This window comes from Gracilinanus agilis, chromosome 2 (assembly GCF_016433145.1).
Source record: "Gracilinanus agilis isolate LMUSP501 chromosome 2, AgileGrace, whole genome shotgun sequence".
Lineage (NCBI taxonomy): Eukaryota > Metazoa > Chordata > Mammalia > Didelphimorphia > Didelphidae > Gracilinanus > Gracilinanus agilis.
This window is the reverse complement of record NC_058131.1, coordinates 231,423,699-231,442,097: the sequence shown is the minus strand read 5'-3', so window position 1 is coordinate 231,442,097 and position 18,399 is coordinate 231,423,699. Positions and strand designations below refer to the sequence as shown.

Sequence of the window (18,399 nt, the reverse complement as noted above, 5' to 3'; positions counted from 1 at the left end):
TGTTTCTTCCATCTCTCTCTCTCTCTATCTCTCTCTCTCTCTCTCTCTCTCTCTCTCTCTCTCTCTCTCTCTCTCTCTCTCTGTCTCTCTCTCTCTCCTTCTTCTCTTTCTCTCTTTTTTTTTTAAATAAATAAAATGTAGGCTCCAGTATTTGTGAAGGGGAAAAGTTTGCTTTTCTCATGCTGAGGAACAGACTTTGTGCTTGGCAATTCCTATGCTATGGCTATGATTTTACTGGGGCCTATTCTCACTACTGGGGGCTACAATAAAACCCTTGTGTTATCCCATAATGAATACCTGCCTCCACTTTCATTCTTTCCCCCTATTTATAAATACATACATACATATACACACCTACACTGATAATTTCACCTCTCCTTTCTTTTTACTTGAAAAAAAATTCAATAAAAAATAATATAAACCTGACCTTCTGTCTTAGAATCAATACTGTGTATTGGTTCCAAGGCCGAAAAGCAGTAAGGGCTAGGCAAGGGGGGGGGGGGGCAGGGAAGGGGGGGGCGGTGTTCAATGACTTGCCCAGGGTCACATAGCTAGGAAGTGTCTGAGGCCAGATTTGAACCCAGGATCTCCCATCACTAGGCCTTACTCTCAGTCCACTGAGCCACCCCAGCTGTCTCCTCTCCCCTTCCTTTCTGAAGTTAAAGGCAGTGGAACAATTTGTATACCTTTTTGCCTCTGTTTCCTCTCTTCTACATCTTCCTTGACACGCTGATAAGCAACCTATGCTAAGAGCCTAAAATGGATCCTGTCCAGTTTATCAATGGTTTTTTCTTGGTAAAAATCCATTGGTTTCATCCTGCATTCCCCATCTGTTACCTCTATGACAGCCAAGCAAATCAACCTGTTGTCTCATGTCCTCCCCGTCATTGTTCATTCTATTTTTGTTGCTTGGAATGCTCTCCCATACTCTACTCCACAGAACCATGGCCCATCCCTATTTCTAAGCTCCACTTACAATGCTATGCTTACAGCACAATACTGTGCACCTCTTTTATAAAACTACCATCAATTAGTCTCGTCTTGCCATGGCCATTTCAACCACTTCAATATCCTGTTTTTCCAGGTTTTAAATGATCTCTGGCATTTCTCCTCATTTTATTTCATTCACTATTTATTGAGTCAACAAACATCCATTAAACAATTACTATTTGCAAGGCACTTTGCTGAGTCCTGGGGAAACAAAGGCAGAAACAAAACAGTCTCTGTTCTCAAGGAGATTACAGAGAAATATGTGTTCAATACTAAAGTGATGGGTCTAAACAGTTTCATTTGCAACTAGACTGGCATATCTGCAGCTGTATAGAAGAAGCCTGCCCAAATGTGGGGGAAAGTCAAGCCAGAACTGAAAAAATTAAGTTAATTTGTTGAATTGAAGATGTTTATATCAATTGCTTTAAGCTTAATAGAGAATTGAAATAATTTGTTGAATTTAAAAACCTATTAAAAGCATCAATAAAGATGCTTTATAAGTTGATTCATGTTCTTGGTCTCTGTCATCTTTAAACTCTTTAGAAATTAACTGCATTGTTTCTAAGCTTTTCTCTCTCCATTGGATTTGGGCCTGTCTACCTTTCTGCAAATAGACTAGTTTTTGCACAAGAGCTGTAACACAGCAGCTGGGCGGCTCAGTGGATAGACAGCCCGGTTTGGAAATGGGAAATACTGGGTTCAAATGGGGTTTCAGGCACTTCTTAGCTATGTCAACATAGGAAAGTCACTTAACCCCCATTCCTTGGAACCAATATTTAGTATTGATTCTAAGACAGAAAGTAAGGTTGTTTTTTTTTTTTTTTGTTTTGTTTTTTTTTAAAGAGCTATAATATAAACACATTCAGTGCCACTAACTTCCTATGTATTTTTTGTCAAGTAAACACCCATGAAATGAGGGGGTCACGGCACAATAAGATGACATCTAAGGTTTTCTGGAAGTTGAACATTTCTCTTCAGTTCTGCTCCCTTCGCCCCCATTGGTTGCTGTGGCCCTGCTAGAGGGCCGGAAGCTTTTTTTTGTAACTCTAAACAGCATATAAAACCTTGTGGGTGGCTCTACAATTGTTTGCCCACTCACTGAGACTAGGGTAGTAGTCTGGTATTATGCTCTTCTCAGTTCTCTTTGTGCCTTCCTGTTTCTGTAATCTCTTCTATGGCAAATCAATGCCCCTTGGTGGACTAACTTGTTTTCTTATTGGTCAGTGAAAGTGTAGATTTGGTTGCTATGGACTGAAGTTAAGTGGTATTCAGACTCTGGAAAAAAATAGCCTGTTGTGTCTATTTATACCTAATGGCTTTTAAGTGCCAACAGATTACTTGGTTGTTGATTCATATCTCCAGTATAACTATTTTTACAGAATAGTAAGATGATTCTTAAGAAAGTGTTTTTTAAGTAGAAACCATTAGGACACTGTGATTTTCCTGTAAATAATGTGTTTAAAAAAATATCCCCCCCCCAATTATATGTAAAAACAATTTTTAACATTTTTTTAAAAAATGTTGAGTTCTAAGAACTCTCCCTCCCTCTGTCCCCTCCCTGCTCCCTGAGATGGCAAGCAATTTGATAGAGGTTACACATAATAATGTGCTTTCTAATCAAAATACTTGGAATAATAGAATAGCTCTCACTGATTCAATGCAATGGTTTTTAACCTTTTACTGAAAACAATTTTGTGCCTAAAATTTTGTGTCATACAAATCATTTTCAATGAGCAAAAATTCTTGGATGGCTTCTTTCTCACTTACTGTCATTTCCCTTAAGGAGGAGCCACTGTTACATGGGCCTGCCTGGGGCCAACTGAAGCCACTAGTGGATTCCCCAAGCGTTAAGACAAGGGCCTACCTGATGGCACTGACACTATATAGTTTGGGTGTTGTTCTGATCTGTTGGACTAGGACTCCTCTAGTTCCAAGATTCTATGATTCCCTAAAAGAAAGAAGTATGCAGAAAATTACTGTGTAGGGAAATGAGACTATGGAAGAAGAACTATGGGGAACACTTTGGATGCTGCTTATGAAGTCCTCGGTAGCTTGGGGGGCGGGAAGGGCAAGGGCGATGACACAAAATGACAATGCTCCAGGCACGCGGCTAGTCTATGGGACTGCAGTATTCTAGAAGCCAAGAACTTTGGATCTGGAAGGGACATTAAATATAATAGATTTTTTGCTGGGAAGGATCTTATAGATGATTGAGTCCAGCCTTCTCATTTTACTAAGTCCAGTGCAAACCCTTAATTTTCATTCATTTATTAAGTATTTCCTATAAGGTAATATCTCAGGCACCGGGGCTATACAGTTAAAAATAAAATGATTGTCTTAGCACAGTTCCTGGCAAACAGTAGGTGTTTAATAAATGTTTATGGGCTCAGAAAAAAATGAAACTGTTACTGGCTATAGGGAGTTTTCATTACTGGGGAGAGGGGGAGAGGTCATGCCATGTATGTTGAAGGTATGATATAAAGCAATTTGAAGAGGAAAAATACATTAGGCAGCTGGATAGATGAGGGCAGGCTACATGGAGGAGGAGGCATATGAACAGTCATGAAGGGAATAAGGATAATAAAAAGTGGATAAGAGGACATAGTGGGGTTCAGCCATGGGGATAGCTTATAGAAATGGCAAAAGGCAGGACACAGACTATCAAGTTCTATCATTAGGTTTGTTTGAAACATGGAATGAAAGGAGGTGTGAAATAAGGCTGAAGTGGCAGGTTGGACCCAGAAAGTGGAGGACACTGAATGCCAGAGTATTCATAGAGGCACTGAGGTGATACCAAATGTTTCTAAGTAGGAAAAACAAGCCCTTGTTCAGACCTGGGCTATAGATGTTATTCAGGAAGGACTGGAGGCAGGACAGACTAAAAACAGGGAGACTTCATCTAGGAAGTACTGTAGTCGTCCAGGTGACCGATATTGTACAGCGATGAGATGTGGCCAATGGTTTGATATGGAAAGTGAGCAAGAGAGAAGAGTGTAAAGAAGGACTCCACAGTTAGAAGCCCCAGAGACTGGAGGAGAGTGGTGCCCTGAAAAAGAAAAAGACAGATATGGAGGCAGGGAGGTTCATGGAGTAAGATGATAAGATCCATTTGGTACATGTTGAGTTGAGATGCCAGCATCCAAGGACGGTGCTCAGCACATTGGAGTTAGAGCTGTGGACCCGAAGTGAGGGAGAGAGATTAGAGTTGGAGACAGAGATTTGAGAATCGTCTGGATCAAGAAAATAATTCAATTCATGGAAGAATCACCAGGGAAGAGAATACAGAACTTGGGAAACCTCCAAGGTCCCAAGAGTGGAGTGAAATCCCTTTCAATGGGGCCTTTAATGCCTTAACTTGATAAGTAATTTTGGGTCTTCAGATACCCTGGCTGGGTAAGGAGGGGAATATTTTGGGGTGGATCACTTTTAGCCAACCAGCACATCACATCATGTAGACAGTTTTGTGTTCACTCCACTCTTGTGTGGCCCTCACCCCAAATGAACCATGTTTGGGAAAACATAATTCTGGGGGTTCAGGCAGTGGGGATTATAGAGGTTTTTGTGTAGTTAATCTTTTTGGGATAACTTCAAAATCTTGATTCTTGGTAGGTGCATGCTACAAGATTTTTTACATTTAAGGCTTTTCTAATCTAGGCCCAATTTTAGAGGACTCTGTGTTCCAGGGTTCACTTTCTTTAAGCACTACTATAGAAAATACTGATAGAAAAAAGAAAAGATCTACTCTCATGGTCCTGCTATCTCCTCCACCCCCCCCCCCCCTTCCTTTTCAAAGAGAATTCTATGCTCTAAGGAAAATGGAGAGAATTTTGATGATCATTTACAAAAGACAGGTACAATTAACACCATGAGCTGGAACCTCAAAAACAGGATGTCAGACAAAATGATACTACAAGGGACAGTTATAAATATGGCAAATGTTAAGTATGGTGGTAGGCTAAAGGCTGTTACAGTGGGGTTTTGCAATTTTAACTGTAAAGTTTGGTTAGAACATATTAGCAATATTATTGTGAAACAATACCAGTTGTGGCAACCTTAAGTGGAATATGTCTATCCATTACATTAAAAATAGTATAAAACTAGAAGGTTCTAGATTTATTCCACATTTCTCTCGGTCATATACTCTGTGTTCTAATTAAATTGGTCTACTCTACCTAGATTGTACTTCCTCCTCATTTTATCCCACATGGAATCTTAACCTTTCTTCAAGGCTCAGTTCAAGGAATGTTTCACACAGAAAGCCTTTCTTGACATCCCTTAGTTGTTAGTATTCTCTTCCTACTCTGTTTATCTAATAGTTTCTTATAAGGGAAAAGCTACTTTTGGGGTTATGTGTATCCTTGAATACAATGTAAGCTTTGTAAAGGTGGGGACTGTTTTTTTTGGGGTGGGGGTGGTTTGGGGTGAAAAGAAAAGGAGTATATCATCAGCACCTAGCACAGGGCTTTGAACACAGCAAGCTCACAATAAATGCATATTGAATTGACTTGAGAGAATAACTAAAGCAGAGCATCTCAAATGGGCAGTAGTCAAGTAATAAGACAGTTCTAGTCACCAAAAGCTTAGCTAAATCAGAAGAAATCATGGCTATCTAATGTGTTTAGGAGAAAAATAAAAAAAGGATGATGCTAATCCCAAAGGTAGCTTTTCTTTTATAAAATAGTGATGATATTTCCATGATGATGCAAAAAAAAAAAAAATGGGATCATCCACTACTTCACACATCAGGAATTTGTACCCACTTTCTGACACTGGATGATTCATTAACCAAATTGCCAACTGGCTTAACGGTTAAAGCTTTTGCATTCCTAGAAGATGTCTCAACAAATTCCATCTAACATTTAGAGTCAATTTTTCTTTCTCCTCAAAACCTCTTCCTGCACCAAATCATTTATCACTTTTGGCTGTCAAAGCCTACAATATGGACCTAAATTCCTTGGGCAACTTAGCTGACTTACAGTGGTATTGTGGGAAGCAGGAAAAAGAAAGATAAGTTTTGACACGACAGAACCAAAATTTAATATAAGTTTTCTTCCTTTTCCCCTGCAAATCATCCAAAGAAATACGGAAAGAAATTAAGTGGCTAAAGAGAGATTCCCCAAAAGTCTTCAAAAGATGTCAATAATGTTCTATTTAGCAATCTTATATATATGCTTAGAAAGATTTAGGCACATCCATTTTAATGATTTAAGGCATACCTAAGCCCAGTAACACCAAGGAGAAGAACCAGAACTAGTCAGTTCTCTGTCCCTTAGGGAACTGAAATCATTCTTTAGTCTGGTTCAATCTGAATTGTTCAGGGATGTGTTTGAACTAAGCCAATATCCCTTTGCTCTGGAGGCAGAGGCATAATTTGAGATTGGCCTGTATCCCTTGTGGCTATAACCACTGTGAACCAACCTCTAGTTTATTATATCTTTGCCAGGATTTGTGTCAATTGAGACCAGGTCACCTTGGATATATAGTGTGCTGAAGGTTGATTTAACCCACTATGCTATAATTTCTGTGCCTTGTCCACGTTGACTCCAATGTGAGGGAAGAAAGCTATGTGTTGTTATAGCTGATTGTGTTTTAGATGTTTACTACAAACTTAAAAGTAGGTCATTTAAAAAAAGGAGAAATAAATCTATATGATATCACAAATCCTCTAAATAAGTTGTGAGAAGGCATTAAAAAATTAAAAAAAAAATTTAAAGCCTCACTTTCTGTCTTCGAATTAATACTAAGTATGGGTTCCAAGGCAGGAGGAGTGTGATACGGGTTAGGCAATTGGGGTTAAATGACTTGAGAAGATTCATACAGCTAGGAAGTGTCTAAGGTCAGCTTTGAACCCAGGATTGATTGCCTGTCTCCAAGTCTGGTACTCTATCCAGTGTGCTACCTAGTTACCCTGGAAAAGGCATGTTTTAATGTAGTCAGGTTTGTGGAGCTTATTGAACAAATGTGGGAAGGGCCTTGGAGGGAGCACTCTGACTTTTTGACTTTGTTCCTTGTCTTTATTTCTCTTAATGAGCATAGATCTTTGCTTAGTTCACTCTTGTACTTTTATATAATTAATTAGCTCTGTCCTCTTGAAGAGGCAGAGAGAGTGAGAACCTACATTGTGAATTTAATGCCAGCCATACTCACTATGACTGATCTGAGCTTTGGTTTCTGACCTATGCTTGGATTCTGGATTCTCAGTCCTGCACTATTCTTTGGTTACTCTTGCATGTGTTGGCTTTTGATGGACAAGAGGCTATTGACATGAAAAAGATGCATAAAAGGGGTATTCTAAAAGACTCAACAAGAGAATTTGTAGCTCAAAAACTAATACTTTTTTGAGAAAACTGAGTCCCAACAATGTTTTGAACAATGGCAGTCTTCCATTGTGGCTCATCTGGAGGAAATATAGGAATGGGATTAGTCCCACATATCCAAATTTAAAATTATACATCGGATGTGATAAAGTATACACATTCTTTGCTCTTGCTTGCACCTTGTTCCTTTAATCTTTCTCATACTATTTTGTTTACCCTCACTTTGGTCTCAGATTCTTGATGCTGCCTACTCCCTTGCATTTTCCTGTTCCTAAGGAGTGATGATACTCATCTAGGCTGTGGATACACTTCTTGCCTCTGGCTCTAGTCTCAAGACTCATCTTTTTACCTGATAGACGGTTTCCTTTACTATTATGATCTGTTCTTTGCCTCTGGGCACTCAAACTCATATCATATTAGCACAGACCTTCCCATTCTACCTGGTATAAAATCTCAAGCTCGATCACAGAAGACTCTTAGTCAATCAAACAGGATGGAAGGGAACAGGCTGGGGAGTATCAATGGAATAAACAAAACATTCACTTGGATATGTAAGCTGTGTTATATTTTTAAAAAATCATTTCATAACTTTAAAGTCACACCTGCTACAACATCATTACATAGTCAAAGGAACTTAGACCTAAATGGCCCTTAAAGATTATCTAGTCCAAATCCCTTGATTTATAATAAAGACTATTGAAGCCCTGAGAAATGGAGTGTCTTGTTCAAGTCCCTACAAGAAGTTGGGAGCAATGCTAGGGCCAGGACCGAAACCTACATTTCCTAACTTTTAGTCTAGTCCTCTGTTCATTACATCAGGTAGCCCAATCCCTTCATTATTACCTTCTTAATTTTCTACTTTTGGATAAAAACCCACAAATAGTGGAAATGACATCCAAATTATAAAGAACCAGCCTCTCTATAGAATTCAGGGCCTCTCCTGGTAGCAGCATCAGTATAGACCAGGAAGGTGTTCATGGATAATGGAAGCAAGCACTAGCAATGTGAAAGAGTATGGGAAAGCTCTGACTCTTGTCTAGGCTAGATCTTTTTAACTAGGATAAGCCATATAAAGTTAGGAAAGGCCAGGAAAAAAGGCTCAGACACATGAGAGAAACATGCAATATTCCATGCAGAAAAAAACTTAGGAAAAAACAGAGTAATTGACTGCTCTTCCTTAAGCCATGAAAGTGATGTGTCTCACAAGGAGAGGAAAGGAAAAGTGTGGTTAAAACCTGTTACTTCTGTTTAATTTGTAGCAAATATTGACAAATCAGTGTGTTGTCTTTTTTTGGATATTTTACTTGAATTTTACATTTCCATCTAGATTGGGATTGTATGGGGCTAAAGACTCCTTTTAGTAAGAGAGGACTTAATGGAGGACTACACCAATGGATAGTTGAAGTTCAAGAGAAAAGTCTGGGTGGTCTGTTTACAGTGCCATTTCATTGCCAAATGAGGCTACATATGCTGTTAAGTAATGATGTTAGCTATTACATTTTTTTGTACATTGATTAAACTTGAGTTATTAGGGACAAAACCACTGGCCTTCATCCCAGGCACAGACATATGCAATGATTAGAATTTAGAAGATACCAAAATGATTGCATCTTTGATGGGAACTGCAATTTGATTTTGATTTGCACTCCCACTAAATCCAAGGCAAAATAAAGTTATATTTTATGCTGAAAAGTTCCCACTGCACAAACTTTCACAAACATATTTAGATCTACCAATTGGCTGGGGCAGCCTGAATTCATTAGATTCAAAATCCAAGAGGTTGGCAATCTATGGGCTATTTGATTGTACCAAATAAATTCATGGTAGATTCGAGATCATGGTGTAATTTGATGGGCTCCATCTTGGGACCTCATTGTATTTTTGGCTATGCTCCTAAGTTTTTGTCTTGAAAGTTGATTCAGAATTGTATTATGGGGCTGGTATTTGAGTTTAGCCATGGCAGAATGTCCCATTTTAACCAGAATCATAATGGTGAGACTTTATGGTGACCATGGGGAAATGTATATTAGAACATAGGTCAGCTCCAATCCGAGAGTTGGGTATCTCAGTAACAGAGGAGCAAAAGTGGTTGTGTCTTTGCATTGAGTCAACTGTCCCATATTGTTAATCTTTTAGAGTAGTTTGGATAAGGGTAGTAGAAGTGGTTGAGCCACTGACCATTACTTAGTTGGAATGACCTCTGAGCCAGTGTATGCCTAGTTAGTTCATGGCTTACTTATAAATCCAAGGAAAGGATTGGCTGTCTGTCACTTAAGGCTTGTTAAACCCTGCTCTAGCAAAAATATTTGTGGTGAATTAATTTATTCGAAAACTCAAGGAATTCTATATTCATGAAAGAGAAGTGTGGGCTGTAGCTGAATGTGGACTAAAAATGGAAAAAAAAAAAAAGGTCCATTCTTCCACCATTATTAATGGAAGCTTTGTATGTAACTCAAATACTGATGAGTGAATGACTTAAAACTAAGATGTTAGTGAGATGCTTCTCCTCCTCCTTACCCTCTAGATTGGTAATCTTTTTCTATGGGATTCCTCTATTCTGGTCAGAAAACAGTTAATCCAATAAAATCTAGCAATTTTCAAAAGAATCTGCTAAGATATTTCTGCCAAATGTTCATCTTCTAACAGCTGCTTTTTTATTTCAGTGAGAGGTACTTGAAATAAAATCATTGTTCTTTGTGAAAATTGCATGCTAAATAATGTACAGTTACCAGATTATTAAATAGCATAGGCATCTGATAATATTAGCAGCAACCACAGGTTCCACTTCTGCTGATGCACAGAATTCTGAGTAATTAGTCATTGTGCAATATTGTATTTATATCCTTTCTGCCAGAGCCGTTAGGCCACAAAATCAGCAGGCAGTTGCTATTATAAAAGGACTCTCTGGGTTATTTATGTTTTAGCTTGAGTACGGTTGCTACTTCATTCTTAGTCCAGGTCTAAACTATGAAAATAAAGTGGAGAGTTGAGCAATTATGGAGTGAATTTAGGTTGCAATGATGGCTGGAGGAGATAAAATCTAGCAAAATGTACATTTGGGAGTATGAAAAACGTGGTAGATTTGTCTAAGGAGTCTACTCCAGTTTTCAGATTGATATAATGGAAAGAGCACTGGGTTTGGAATTAGAAGATGTGAGCTTGAATTCCATTATACAGATGATCCTGGGCACATCATTTTATCTTTATGAACCCCAGTTTCTTTATTTGAAAAATAAGGGGGCCAGATTGTACGGTATCAAGAGTTTCCTTCCTACTCTGATCTATGATCTTGACAGCCAAGCAACTGGACTCTCATAATCTGTCTAAGAAATTCCCTTAAAGCATGAAGGTTCTCTAGTCTTATCCATTTAGCTATTTAGCTATAAGTATGGCTATTCACAAGAAAATAAAGGAAGGCTTGGGTAAACTAAGTAATTTTACATATTTATTCAACAAATGATTATTAAATATGGCATTGTGTTTGGTGCTATGAATTATTGCAGAATTATTAAAGGCTAAGTTCTCATACTTACACATTGAGACTTACCAGCAAGGAAGGATAAGGCCTAGGTAGAAGATTGAGAGAAGAGATCTGAGCCTTGCCTCATAAACCTGACTCTGTAAAGGAGCTACAGCGTGAATTGCCACTGTATTGTTGTAGCCCCATAACTCTCTATATTATAGGCCCCTAGAGGGCTATCTAGGCTGGGTGTTTGTTTCTGATCATTTCAATCAAAGGTTGTGGGGGCTCTTTGGTAATAGAATCTAGTATAATTTAGATTAAATATGCTGACTTTTGTTGTTCAACTAAGTTGTGTCTAACTATATGACCGTGTGGACTTTTGTCCCTGGGGTTTTCTTGGCAAAGACACTGGAGCAGTTTGCTATTTCCTTCTCCAGTGCGTCTCTGTTTTTCAGATGAGGAATTGGGGCAAATATAGATTAAGTGACTTGTCCAGGCTCACATTGCTGGTAAGTGATTAAGGCCAGATTTGTACTCAGATGTCCCTAGCTCTAAGCCTGGTGCACCACTTAGGTGTCTCTCAGCACTAGGACGCATTTAGTCAAACTACTAGATTTTATGAATGAACAGGAATTATTTCTGTCTTTATTTCTCCTTTCTATTCTCCCATAGCACCAAAACATATTTATGGCAAATGCTCAATAATTGTTTGTTAAATGACCTTTACTAAGGCTTAGGGTTAAGAGCACAGTATTCCCTAGGCTCATATAAATTTGGCACTGGCAATTGAAATTTTTCTCTCTACCCTATTTTGAATCCTTCCCCTCCCCCTTTCCCTCCTAATATACTCCCTTTTATTACTTCTTTAGTCTTTGACCTCTTATGGCATATCTGTAGAGCTTAAGACTGGGCATATGATTGGGAGAGCCTAGGTTTGACCATGAGATAATTCTAAGAGGCTGTATGGCATGGTGTAAACAGCAATAGATTTAGAGGAAATGGTGAAAAAAGAGAAATCCCATTAAAAATAACCACATAATCCACAAACTACCTAAGTTTTACCAAAGACTCATATATTATTATAAAACATTATTTAAAGAGATAAAGAATGGAATAATTGGAGTAATATTCACTGCTCATCATTTTGTTCTTCTGATTCTTTTATTGGGTGACCTAAAATAGTCTGACTTTATTATGATATATGTTGCAATCTAAACCTAATTCTGCTAACCTGCTTTCTAGCCTTTAGGAGTGTAAGATTAAAATTAATATCCAAATACTCAAAGTATTATATTTAATAAATTTATTAATAATAACTTGAAGCAAGAGGAAAGTAAAAAGGGAGCTAACTCAGCTGTGCACACAGGAAAAAGAGAGCCAGAAGGCGAGGTTACCCCCAACTATATAAAACATGCAAGGATGCTACGTGGACGAAAGGAAAAGGATGCTGGGTAATACTGAAGGAATTCTGGGGAACATAGTCCTGGGGTAGAACATTCTAACTACAGAGTTTGAGAAAAAAGGAAGAAAACAAGGAATGAAGTGTAAATAACATTTCCAGACTTCAAATTAAACTATAAAGCAAAAAAAAAAAAATTACTTGCTGCCAGTTAAAAAAATGGATCAGTGGGATAAGATATAGAAGAATATTGGTAAATTGAATGTGATAATCCATGATCAATATGAGAATATAAATTATGAAATAAAATCTGAGCAGGAAACAGTTAATGTTGGAAGGGATATACAAAGTTAGGCACAACTCTTTTAGTAAAAGGTGTTCAACAAATTTTGGAAAATATTTTTGAATTATGTGAGAAAAGTTACTAAATTATTCATACCTGTTGACCCAGGAATCCCACTCCTGGCCATAAATTGCAAAGAGATAGTGCCAAAAAAGAAAGGTCCTATAGACAACAAATATTTATAGCATACTCCATGTTAGCAAAAAATTGGGAAAAAAGTTCCAGCAGAATGGGGAAGAGGCTGAACATTACAATAATGTAAGGAAATAGAATTTTTGTGCAGTAAGAAATAATATGAGGAATTTAGAAAAATACAAAAAGACTTGTATGACCAGATGCAGCATGAAGAAAGCAGAATCTAGAGAACAAGACACCATGATTTGAAAAATGTAAATGAAAACAACACTTTCTTTAGAAACCTATGAAAAACCATGGTTCTAGAAAACAGAACATGAAACATACATCCCTCCTCTTGGTAGAGAAGGAGGGAACTATGAATGCAAAAATTGCAGAAACTGTTAGATGTAGGTGCTTTGCTCTAGCTTAACTTGTTTTTCTCTCTTTTTTTTTTCCTTCTAGGGAGGGTTCAGTGGTAGGGTGGGGAAATATATTGGGAAATTGCTGTGATGTTTAAAAACAACAAAGGACATCAATTAAAAAAATAGCATTGGGCCCTCCTCTTCTCAGCAATGATGAAACTTCTCATGAATAGCAAGGATGAGATTTTTTAGAGTCCTGAGTTTTATAGTTGATCACACACTGAATGAAGATAGGTAATTTAAAATGTTTAGTTCTGCCCAATTAGCTAATACAGAAGTGATTTGCTGAAGTGAAAGTAATAAAATAGTGCTAAAATTGTACCCTGTAGGTGACAGGCCTGTCAATTTTTTCAAAAGACAATCACCCCATGAAATGTCCTTTGTTGCATTCACTGAACCTTTTTTTGAATTCTTGATATCTTTCCCTGGGCAGCACTGTAAAGACAAGTTTTCATAGATGATTCGGTAAATTCAATTCAACATACCAGAAGTTCCTGCTATATGGCAGTCAGTGTTAATTATTAAGTAGAAAGAGGAAAAAAGGGGAAAATGTGTGTATACAATAATTTTTTTATTTATTCTTTAAATTCAGATATGAACTTGACAAAGACCAATGGAATCAAACAGTTTTGTATACAGAGAACAGAAGAGAGTATCCTTTCTCAAACCCCCTATGACTCCCTCTCTCTCCACACCTTTTCAGCTGAGAACCTGGACTCATATTTTACAGAAAATTCATTGTGAGCTCCCTCTTTTTACCTTTTCTTCATCTCATATCATTCACATGTACCATCTCCTCTTTCATGAACACTGTCTCACAAGATGAGGTGGCCCTACTCTTTCCCAAGGCTAACCCTTCTATTTATTCAAGTGATCCCATTCCATTCTTGGTCTTTCAAGAGAATGACCCCTCCATCATCTCAACTCACCTATTTTCAATCTCTTTCTGTCTACTGGCTTATTCTGTACTGCTTACAAACATGCCCCTGATTCCCCTATCCTGAAAAAAACTCTCCCTTCGTCCTTCCATTCCTGATAACTATCTTCATATCATGCCCTTCTGATCATAGGTATTTCAGGATTCTGTCTGTGCCCTCTTCTTTTCTCTTTCTACAGTACTTCACTTGGTGATCTCATCAGCTCCCACGGATTTAATTACCATCTCTATGCTGATTCTCAAATATACCTATCTTGTTTTACTTATCAAACTCTGCTGACCTCCAATCTCTCATTTCCAATTGCTTTTCAGATGTCTCAAACTAGATAGCTAGATCTTAAATTCAACATGTCTGAAACTGAACTAATTATCTTCTTTTTTAACCCATCCCACCTCTTACTTTCCCTATTATTGTGGAGGGCAACACCATCCTCTCAGTGCTTTAGGTGCACAACCTAGGAGTCATCTCCCATCATCCTCACTATCTCTCACCCCCATATATCTAATCTGTTGCCAAGGTTTGTCTATTTCACATCTGCAGCATCTCTTGAACATGCTCCTTCTCTGACACTGACACCACTGGAATAGGTCCCATCACCTCATGCTTGCATTGCAAATAGCTTGCTGGTAGGTCAGTGTGCTTTGAGCCTCTCACTATTACAATCCGGTCTTATCATGTCACCACCCTGCTACTAAAATAGGACCAAATATCAAATCCCTTCCTACTTTCCTGGTTTTCTTCTGCTTTAATCTCTGCCATGTACTCTTTAAACCAGTGCCACTGGCCTTCGGATAGTTCCATGACCAAGATACTCAATGTCTTGGCTTTAGGCATTTTTTCTGGTTCTCTTCTACTCCTGTATTGCTCTCCTTCCTCTTCTCCATCTATTGGCTTCCTTTAATTCCTAACTAAAATTGACCTACAGGAAGTCTTTTCCAACAATTTTTAATTCTAGTGCCTTCCCTCTGTTAATGATTTCCTCTTATCCTGTATATAGCCTGTCTATACATATTTGTTTGCTTCTCCACTTTAGATTGTGGGCTCCTTGAGGGCAGAAACTGATTCTTTTGCCTCTCTTTTGTTTCTCCAGTACTTAGCACAAAGTCAGGCACTTAGTGGATGCTTAATAAATGTTTACTGACTGACTAATTATTATACTAAGGAAAGGTTTATCTGTTCAATTATTAACTCTTTAATTTTTTTTAAACAAAGATGTTTTGTATATTAGCAAAACTTTTTTTCTATGTCTATTGAAAGAATCAATATTGATAACTAGAGGTAGCATGATATAGAGGATAGAGAGCTGGTCTCAGTCAGAAAGATTGAGTTCAAGATCTATTTTTCATATATATTTGCTTTATGAGTCTGGGAAAACGATTTAAACTCTCAGTCCTCTTGCAAAATCTCTAAGACTATAAGTTTCAGATCAAAAGTTTTTTCTTCCTTTGAAAGTTCTTGATACCAATAAATTCATAGGTCTAGTCCCTAATTCCTATCGATATAATCATGTAATTTAAAATTAATATGGTTTATTATTCTTTCCTTAAAAAATACAGTAAATTCCATTTTTGATGATGCTATTTAAGGTGCTAATCATATCCAGCAAACTAGCAATTCTTTATTATTATTATTTTTCAAAATCCATACCTTCTGACTTAGAATTGATACTAAGTATCAACTCCAAGTGGTGAGGAATAGAGGGGTTAAGTGATCTTTTGAGGATTTATCAATTGGAGGATGACTTACTCTTATAAATTTGGCAAAGTTCTCTATATGTTTTAGATACGAGATCTCTATCAGATACATTATTCATAAAATCTTTCCTCTCTTACCAATTTTCTGGTTTCTTTCTAGTCTTGGCTGAATTAGTTTTATTTGTAAAAAACCTTTTTTAATTAACATAATCAAAATTATCTATTTTACATTGCAGAGTGGTCTTTAACTCTTATTTATTCATAAATTCTTCTCCTATCCAAAAATCTGATGGGTAATGTTTCCTATACTTCTAATTTGCTTATGATATCTCCTTTTATGTCTAGGTCATGTATCCATTTTGTTCTTATTTTATTTAATGAAGAGTGTAAGATATTGGTCTATACTTAGCCAAACTACTTTTCAACTGTCTCAGTAATTTTTACTGAATAGTGAATATCCACCAAACTTAGATCTATACTTTTGTCAAATACAAGGTTACAACAGACCACATCTTTACTATCTCACAATTATATTACATGAATAGTACAGAGAATGTAAAATCCCACTGACCATATAGTTTGTTGATTATGAAAAAGACATTTGATTGAGTAGAACAAAACACTACTTTATAAACTCTTTCATAGAAAGGTGTTTCCCATAAATTTCAAGATCATTTAAGATTCTTTGGAAAAGTAAAAATCCTATTCAATGACCTTGTAATAAATATCAGGAAAACATAAAACAGGTTCTTATTGATTATAATTTTTTAAATATAGTGTTGTGGTTAGTAAATGATGCATTTAATACAATTTCTGTTTTCTTCATTTGTTTATAATGTTTATATGCTCTAGCACATGTTCATTTTTTGTGAAGGTGCTGTGTACAGCACAGTAATTATAAGAGCTCTATCATATCTAACTTTTTCAAAGTTGTATCTAGATCTTTAACTTGTTTATCTTTTTGTTAGATTCGTCTAAGTTTGAGGCCCCCAGATGTTATAATTTTGCCATCTATTTTCTCCATATTATTTAATGAACTTTTCCTTTAAGTAGATAGTTATGCCATTTGATGCATATTTAAAAAAAACTGAAATTACTTCATTATTTATAGAGCCTTTAAGCATAAAATATAGTTTTTTTTGTTCATCTCTTTTAATCATGCCTATTTTTTACTGTTGTTTTGTCTGTGATTGTGGTTGTTACCCTTGCTTTTTGGAGGTCACTTAAAACAACATATTTTGCTCTAGCCCCTTATTTTAATTGTGTGATTTTTATGTTTCTAGTAAACAACATATTGCTGGACTCTGCTTCCTAATCCATTCCACTATCATTTGTTTTATAGTTAGGATCACTGGATTCATATTCATGGTTATAATCTATAATATTTACATAATATACACATATAAGTGTATATGTGCCTGTTATATATATATATATACACATATACATATATATGTTTATTTATTTATTTACTTATTTACATGTATAAGATGAGTTTACACACACACACACACACACACACACACTCACTCTTATATATTATATATTTTCTCTTTGCTCCCCTGCCCTGATCTTTACATAGAAAGGACTGGTGAAATAGAAGGGATGTAATCACACTAGTTATCTGTAATCATAGTGGTCTTTTCCTACTCAATTATTCTTCCTTTCTTCCTTTCACCATGATTCTGATCACTGGTTCTTAACTATTTGCTTTTCTTTTTCCTTGTTCTTCTGTTTTCTGTTCGTGACTTGTCCTCAACCCCTTTCTCCTTAATTTCTTCCTCAGTGTACCACCTTTCCTCTCTTAAGACCACTTACACAGGACAGTATGTAATTTTTGTCTTTTGTTTGTCTTATTTAATTATCTCTTTTGAGCTTGAAAACATTAGAATATCTTCTTCCTCATGAAAAATGTAAGCATATCATTGTTTAGCTTCTTCCAATTGCCCTACTGTCTTTTTCTTTTTAGGATTCTCTTGACTCCTATGTTTGCATTTCAAAGCGTCTCTTAGTTTAGTCTTTTCATTATGAGTACTTGAAAGTTCTCTATTATATCTACCCACTCCCAGGAAGATTATTCTCAGTTTTGCAGGATAGTTTTTCTTGGCAGTACGTTTATCTTTTTTCTTTTGGAATAATGTATTTTAAGATTTTTCTCTCCTTTATTGTGGTTGCTGCCAAATCTTGTGTGATCCTGGCTATGGTTTTTTGGTATATAAATTCTTTCTTTCTGGCTGCTTGAAGCATTTTTTCCTTTGACCTAGAAGTTCTGGATTTTGGCTATGACTTTTTTTTGAGTTGGATTTTTGGAGTTTCTTTCAGGTCACCGGTAGCTTCGTTCTATTTTTACTTTACTCTCTGGTTCTGGTGAGTCTGGGCAGTTTCTATTTATGATTTTTTCAAATGTGCTATCCAAACTTTTTCTTGGCTATGATTTTTAGGGATTCCAATGACTCTTCAATTCTTTGACCTATTTCTTAGATCAGTTATTTTTAATTATAATCATCTTATATTGTGCTTCTTTTGATTTTGTTCTAATTTTTCTTATCTCAGAATCACTGAGGGCTTTTTTTTTTTATGTGAAACTTGGCCAAATTTCATCCTCTGCTTATAACTTTCTGGACTCTTGTCACACTGCTTCAGCTGCCATCTCATCTAGAACTTACCTGAGCACCCAGTGGCTCCTTGCCCTGGAATAACCCAACCCATTGCTAAG

General features: G+C 36.7%; 1 protein-coding gene across 1 annotated transcript in view; it reads right to left on the bottom strand.

Annotated features, from left to right (window-relative positions):
• RBKS (ribokinase) overlaps window positions 1-18,399 on the bottom strand; it is a 97,231-nt gene that overhangs the window by 2,531 nt on the left and 76,301 nt on the right. The window lies entirely within an intron of this gene.